Source organism: Pteropus vampyrus, unplaced genomic scaffold (assembly GCF_000151845.1).
Source record: "Pteropus vampyrus isolate Shadow unplaced genomic scaffold, Pvam_2.0 Scaffold185, whole genome shotgun sequence".
NCBI classification, from domain to species: domain Eukaryota; kingdom Metazoa; phylum Chordata; class Mammalia; order Chiroptera; family Pteropodidae; genus Pteropus; species Pteropus vampyrus.
Window position 1 is genome coordinate 1133988 of NW_011888966.1, and position 7500 is coordinate 1141487.

The 7500-nt window shown below is 46.7% G+C and overlaps 1 protein-coding gene across 4 annotated transcripts in view; it reads left to right on the forward strand.

Annotated features, from left to right (window-relative positions):
• The window catches only part of PPARGC1B (PPARG coactivator 1 beta), a 101389-nt gene that overhangs the window by 4420 nt on the left and 89469 nt on the right, over positions 1 to 7500 (forward strand). The gene's annotated exons all lie outside the window — the stretch shown is intronic.

Here is a 7500-nt window from a genome sequence, read left to right on the forward strand (position 1 = left end):
TGAGCATCGAGAAGGGCCCCCGACACATGGAAAATTGGGAAAATGGCTTGAAGTCCAAGTGTTCTCTTGCATTTCATCTGAAATGTTGCTGCCTCCACAGCCCCCAGAGTAGGGCCAGCTTCTTTTCCAAGTCAGAGTTCTAGCGCTCTGTAGGAGCAGGTTGAAGTGCAGTCTTTGCTAGGTACCTTTGCCTACCGTTCACTTGTGCGAGACCAGGGGAAGTAACTTCTTCACCCGAGCCCAGAAAGGGACATGTTTACTGGCTTTGTTTATCGGAGACCTGGGCTCCATTTTCACTGGGGCTCCTTCACGAGTGCTAATGATCAGGACGCCTATGAAACCCAGGAAAGGCAAAGGCCCAGCAACTGGGCCCCAGGGGCTCATATTTCCCCTTCACCTTGGGGCCCTCTTCTCTCCAGCTAGTATAAGCCAGCCAGAAGCTCCCCCACTGCCAGGGTGTGAGTCACCCTTTTCCTTCTCTCTCTGGAATAATAGGAAGAATACTGCTTTGAGTGAGAAGCAGTCTTGCAAATGGGGGCTTAGGCTTGGAAATGAGGCCATAATTCGAGCATTGCAGGGCTAACAACTATCTCCATCATCATCATCATCATCGTCGTCGTCGTCACCATCATCAACATTTATTGAGCATCCTCTAGATGCCATGCATTCTGCCCAGCTTTCTATTTGCATTATTATGTTTCATTCTCATAAAGATTCTACAAAGGCTTAGGTGCTATTATTATCTCCATTTTATAGATGAGGATTTTACAGTTTCAGAGAACTTGTTGACTTGCTGAAGACAATTTACCTACACTACCTTTTGAGTAAGGAGAGCCAAGATTAGTGGGCAGGATTCTCAGACCGCCTGACTCCAAGCTCCGTGAAGACAGGGACACCTTTCTAGTTCTGTCATCGTATTTCCAGCACCTTGAGCAAATGAAGGCCCAGTGTGCAGAGAGGAGACAGGATTCGGAAGTTCCTCCACTTCTCTAGGCCTCAATTTCTCAATTTGTGAAACGGGGCTAATAGGCCCTAATTCTCAGGGTTGGGAATTAAATAAGGTATGCAAAAGGGCATCAGCTGGCTACTCATAAAACTTGGAATTCTCTTTGTGAAGCACGTTAGAAGGGCAGGATAAAGTAGAAAGCTAACTCCCACCCATGCAATCTTTTTTTTTTTTTTTTTAAATGTAAAAACTGGGACTTATACTTCTTGTTATATAAGGATGAAGGGAACCCAAATAAAGTCATTTGGAAGAGAATGAGCAGAGTCATTTCCTGTCCTCCTCCAAGGTAGTCACATCCATCCTGTCCACACAGCTGACGCAGAATCAGTGGGGTTGGGTTGACCCTTCTGTTCCTTTCTCTTCTGGTCTTGGTCCTTGTCCATTCACAGCTGGATTCCTGCATTACTACCGAACAGACCTTGGCCACACTAGGCTTTGCCCTCTCCCACTTGTCCTTGGCCCTGATGGCAGGCCAGTCCTCCTAAAGTGCATGTCTGATGTCAATCCTTTGCTCAAATGTCACTCATGGCTTCCCAGCACTTTTAAAGCCTAACGTTTAACCTGACCATCAGGTACTTGAAGTTGGAGAGTTAGGCCCCCGACTTTATCCTCAGTTGTCTGCTTTCCCTTTGGGATCCTGATCCACCCAGAACGACATGAATTGTCTTCCTGGAAGCTCAGGCTCATGCTCTTCTGTCTCCTGTCTCCGTTTCCACCATTTCCATTACTCGCCCCACAGGCCCCAGCTCCCAAGCCATTGTTTTGGTGACGCCTTCTCTCTCACCTCCAGGCACAGCTGCATCCTGTGCATGGCAGCATGCACTGACTTTGAAGTCAGCCTACCTGGGTTTGAGTCCTGGTTCTTCAAATTGCTGGCTGTGATACCTTTGGTAGGTCACATAAACTTTCTAAGCTTCCATTTTCTCATCTGTAAAGATAAAGATAAATATTCCCTCATAAGGTTGTTGCAAGGAGTCAATGAAAATCAAATGGCAAAATGTGTGTAAAGCACCTAACACAATGCCGGGAATATTAAATAAGCACCAAATAATAGATACATCTCTTCTAATACGGTTCACATTAAGTGTTATTTAGGAAATCACTCCAGATTGTTAAGCTCCACAAGGGCAAGAGTATTTGTTTGTTTCATTCAGCATTTTTTCCCCCACAGTGAACAGACAAGTGCCTGAAACACAGTAGTCATTCAAAATCCTCACTGAACAAATATGCTAGACCTTGAGCCTCTGCAGGGTAGACACTTTTTTGTATCTTCAGACCATGTGTTCTTGAGAAGGGACAGATTAATAAATGCTGATGGAATGACCTGGAAATTCCTCCCCATATCTCCACCCCCACCATTATAACGTACTCATAGCCTACCTGCATGTCAAGGCCCCGCTTGCACCTGTCCTGTCTGGAAAGCCTTTTAAGCTAACTGTTCTGCCTCTACCACTGACGTGGAGACTGCCACTTACTATCCTGGGCTGCTTGTGTTCTTTTATCCTTGTGACTAGATTGACAGCTCTAGGAGGGCAAGAAATGGTATTTTTATCCTAGACTAGCACTGGGGTATCCATTAAGTAGATGAGTTTTTGAACAGAAGAATGTTTTATATGATTAGGTATCAGGTTCTCTGAAAAGAATTTTGTATTTTAAAAATTTTACTGTGGAAAACATCAAACTTACACAGAAGAAGCAAGTGGCAGGAAGGATACAGTGCATCCCTATGCCTGGTTCACTCAGCTTCAGCTGTTTGGGACCTGTTACCACTCTTGGCTATCCACCCGCATACCACATCATGTCATCCGTGACTGTTGCAATATGTATCTGCTAAGAGACTTTTGAGTACTATTGTATTCTAATAACTATAAGCTTGATTCTGTTTTCCCTATTTTGTAAGTGATAAAATTGAGGCACAGAGGGTAAGTCACTCAAGGTCTTGGCAGTAGTGAGTGTCTAACCTGGGATTTGAATGTTGGCCCCTGAGTAGTTCTCTCTCCCGCCAGGCTTGGGAAGGCCCTTAGGGAGCATCTACCCCTGCCTTTTCCAGAAGAAGGGACACTGAGACACAGAGGAGAAGCCACCCAGCTGAAGGAGGCCCAGGTCCCTGACTCCCTGGCCAGTTATTTTCCAATATCACAACTCAGAGGGGTGGGGCGGGAGTGGTGGGCTGGTGATAGTGATGGTGGTTTTAGTTCTGGGGCAGGGACAGGATGTATATATCATCTTTGGAGATACACTGTTGCCTAAGGTGGCTATGGGACCCCAGAGTACAGTCCACCAGCCAGCTCTGCAAGTTTTTCCTGCTCTCACTGTTTCTAAACCCAACCCCACTGACTCCCCTTGCAGCTGATCATGGGTTTTCTCACTAGGTGCTCAGGACCACTCAATGAAGGAGACAGGGCCACAGGGTCAGCAGCCGAGGTTCACAGAGCTGAGAGGTGGGACCTGGCCTGCGGTCGCATTGCTGGGCTAGGCACAGGACCTACAGGCTCCTGGTGGCAGCTGGACTCCTGGGCTCCCTGCCCTGCCCTTTCCTTGGGGCAAAAACTGAGTTTCTAAAGTAGAAGAACTTGTCTAGAGTAAGAGGCTTTTACAAATGGGATGGCAAAGCCATTGATTCATTATCCCCAAAGGCTGTTATTACTGCTCAGTCTTAGAAAACAAACCTTCACCCTGATTCTTTGTGCAAGTAGCTGAGGGCTTTCAATCCTGGTACCGAACTCTGCTTGGGGCAAGCCCTGTGGCTTTGGCACAAAATTTCTTTTGTGCCTCAGTTTTTTCATCTGGGTAATGGGACTAATAGTAGTGTATACTTAGTGAAGACTAATGGAGATGTGCCTGTGAAGCGTTTAGAGATGCTCAGTCATTAGGAACCATCCTTAGTATTTAAAACAGACAAATCTAAACCCTAATGCTTATCTTCTGACCTGAGCTTGAGGTTCTTGATCCTGTCTAGGCCATGAGGTTCCTTTTTCAGAGTATTATGTTTTTCTTTCCCCTAAACTTCTGGGGAAAGAGGAATCCATCCACCCATAGCAAGTGTTATAATAATGACTTTGAAGAAACAGCCTAATTATATGCTGCTTGAAGGGGTAAGAAGAAATATCAGATAGTGGTTCAGAGCTCTGGGCTTTGGATTTTAACTGCCAAGGGTTTAAATCAGGTGTCCACCACTTAATATCTGGGTGACCTTGAGCAGGTGTCTTAACTTCTCTGACTCCAGGTGCCTCATATGTAAAACTAGAAATAATAGTATGTTCTTCTTGGGATAACTGAAGAGGATAAATAATGTCTGCAGCCTTGCTTGACATAGTAAGCTTTCAATAAATGGAAGCCACGGTGACGATGACAATGATGTAAATACACCAATGTGAATTTGAGCTTTCAGGGAGTTGGGAGTGCCTTAGAGACTACCTTGCTGAATGCCCTTACCTTGGAGTGAGAAAACAGACTGGGAGCAGACCAGGGGTGCCTTCAGATCACCCAGCCAAGGCAGGACAGGGCCCCTGGCTGCTGTCCCCTTGGCCAGGGCTGGCTCTATGTGGCAGGGACTCAACTGTCTGGGACCCACTGTCTGGGAACCCTGTTGGCTGAGATAGATGCTCCCCAGCAAGCTTTGCAGCCGTGTGTTTTCCTGGTGCTTGCCTGGCAGAACATAGTCATGTAGCAGAGAGAGAGAGAGAGAGAGAGAGAGCGGGGAGACGGTAGAAACCAGGCCCTGAGCAGTTGCAGTAGCCGGCCCACGAGTGGCTCCCTGATGTTGCCATGGCAAACAGCCTTGGCAACGTGGCTGCTTGAACCTTTATTTCTGGTCTCAGGTTCCTTGCAGGGAAGTGTGGTACCCAGGACACTGGGGAGGGCCCTGCCCTGGCTCCTTGACACCGAGGATGACCTGGCTTTCATGCTGCCAGTAATTGCAAGCTACAGCAACCCCTGCTCAAAACATCTGCAGGTCCACCCTGTACAACCTGCAGAGCAGACTCCTGGATATGGCATTCAAGGCCTCAAACACCTGTTTATCCATCTATTCATCAAATACTGTGTGACCGTGCAACACTGTACCCACTGCTGCGAGCGCAGAACAATATAATATTCTTAACATGGACCCCAGTGTTGGGTGTCCCTAGTCTGTCCTCATCTTCAGCTATATTCTCCAGCATTAATGGTGATGAGAACAGTTAACAACTGCCAACACTTTCAAGCAATTACTCTGCCAAGCCCCATGCTATATTATTGCATGTACAATCACATTTAATCTCAGAGGAACCCCATGAAGTCATCCCCACTGTTATCCCCATTTTGCATTTGAGTGGACCAAGGCTGACTCCAGAGTTTGTGGTGCTGGCGCTGCCTTACAGTTCCTTCTCTATGCCAGACAACCACTAGGACCCCTACCATGAGACGTCTGTCCCCCTCTCCGTCACCAGCTGCATCCTTCACTGTCAGCTTGAATGCTACCTCCTCTAATTCTTCCTCTCAGAAGTGGCCCCTTTTTGCTCTGTGATCCCACAGTCTGTTACAGATGGATTTCATGCCCTGCCTTCACTCTGTACTTTGTCACACTGATGAGTTTATATTTGCCCTCCAGCTACCCCCAAACAAACAAACAAACAAGCAAGCAAACAAACAAACAAAGAAAGCGAGTTAAAAGGGAGAATTTCGCATGTCCTGGCAAGGAGTTTGGATTTGGCAGGCAATGAGGAGTCAGCAAAAGTTTATATTAGTATTGTTATTAATGGTAATCATAGAATATAACTAACACTTAGTGACCACTTGGTATATGCCAGGTATTAAGCTAGAGCCTTCAGCTATATTATCCTGTATAATCCTCAGATACCCGGTGAGGTTGGTACTATGACAAATAAGAAAACCGAAGCTGTGAAAAGATCAGTAACTTGCCCCAAATCACCCAGGCAAATAATAGGAAAGCTGAGTTTTGAACCTAGGTCTGCTTGGCTTCAGAGTACATGATCTTAATTATTGCACTGTGGCTAATGTGTCTGAACATGTAGTAAAAAACTGGAATGGGGGCTATGAGAAGCAGGAAGGAGGCATCTTCACTTGGCCTCGGTGTGGAGGGTGGGGGCTCAGTGGAAGTGAGTGGGATGTGGGGGAGAAGGGATACTGTAAGAGACTTAGAGTCGTGTCTCCCCAGCTAAGACAAGGCTACAGAAGATTTGCTTTGTGGGGGATTTGCATGGAGAAGGAATATCCATTTATTCAGGGTCCACTGTGTGCAGGTTCATCCCCATTCCTGACCTTCCCAGAGCCTTGTTAAATGCAGAACTCTGGTCCCAGCCTGTGATCATCTTTGTTTACACATTTATTCTCTACTCTTTTCTCTAACTGGTCAAGACCAGAGCTCCCTAAGGAAAGGGATCTTATCAAGCTGGTTCACCATCAAATCCCCCAGTGCACACTGTACGCCCCCCAATAAGCATCTGTTGACTATTTGATGAATACTGAATAAATAAACAAATACTATTTGATCTTTCAGAGAATTCACCAACCATTTGCCTGGCTCCAGAGGCCCTGTCTCTGTGCTTGGAGCTGTGCTGGGATGTGTGTGCGGCAGGGAGGGGAGTGTAAGGGGATTGTACTGATCCCCACCCGGAGCCCATTGCCCTTGTCTCCAAGATAAACCTTGTACACAAAAGAAAGAAAAGCAAAGACTTTTTGGTGCCTCCAGAACTCTCTATTAGAACACACTTCCAGCAGGCAAGTCTTTGTGGAATGTTAAACCACCGTTAGGATTCCAGTCTGTTCCAAGGCGTTGCTCTGGCCTCACTGGGAAGGGGCTTAGAGCTTCAGGACTCTCGGTGTCTGCGGGGAGGTGTCTGGTCTAATGTCCCTCCAACTTCCAGGAAGATTGAAACCAGCACCTTACACTGGGCGTCATGTCCATTGCCCAGTGGCTTATTCCAGAGGGACTGGGCAGGTCGGCCTCCACTCCAGAGGAAGAAAATGGGGATCCAGGGAGGTAAAGGGGGGACAGAACCCTGCGGGAGGGGGGGAATGATTACAGCACTTACCACTCAAGAAGATTAATTTCATGCTATATCTTTTTTCGCTTGGCATCCCCTCAAGACTCAGTCCCTCCCACATCTGATTCCCCTTCACTCTTCTTGTTGAGTTCCCATCAGTTCTTAGATTACATGGAATTCTTACAAGCGTGGCAGTCTCGTCACAAGTCTCGTGTCCTTGTGACATTAGAAACAGCAAGTCAGTTCTGTTAGTATGCGTCTGCAGGCACTGGGCAGGTGTGAGGTTCCACCAGAGAGAGAAACACATGGACTGTGGCACTGAAAGCCACTTGGGGCCTTTGAGTGAAGAGACAAGGAAGCACCTTGTTCCTGAGTACATTACTGGATAAAAGTATGAAGCTAATGGGCCATAGAGAGCATGACATCCCTGAGGAAAAGTATATTCTGTTCAGTGTTCTCTGTTCGAGGAAGCAAGGAAGAGTGAAATACATTTGGTATTAAAATAGA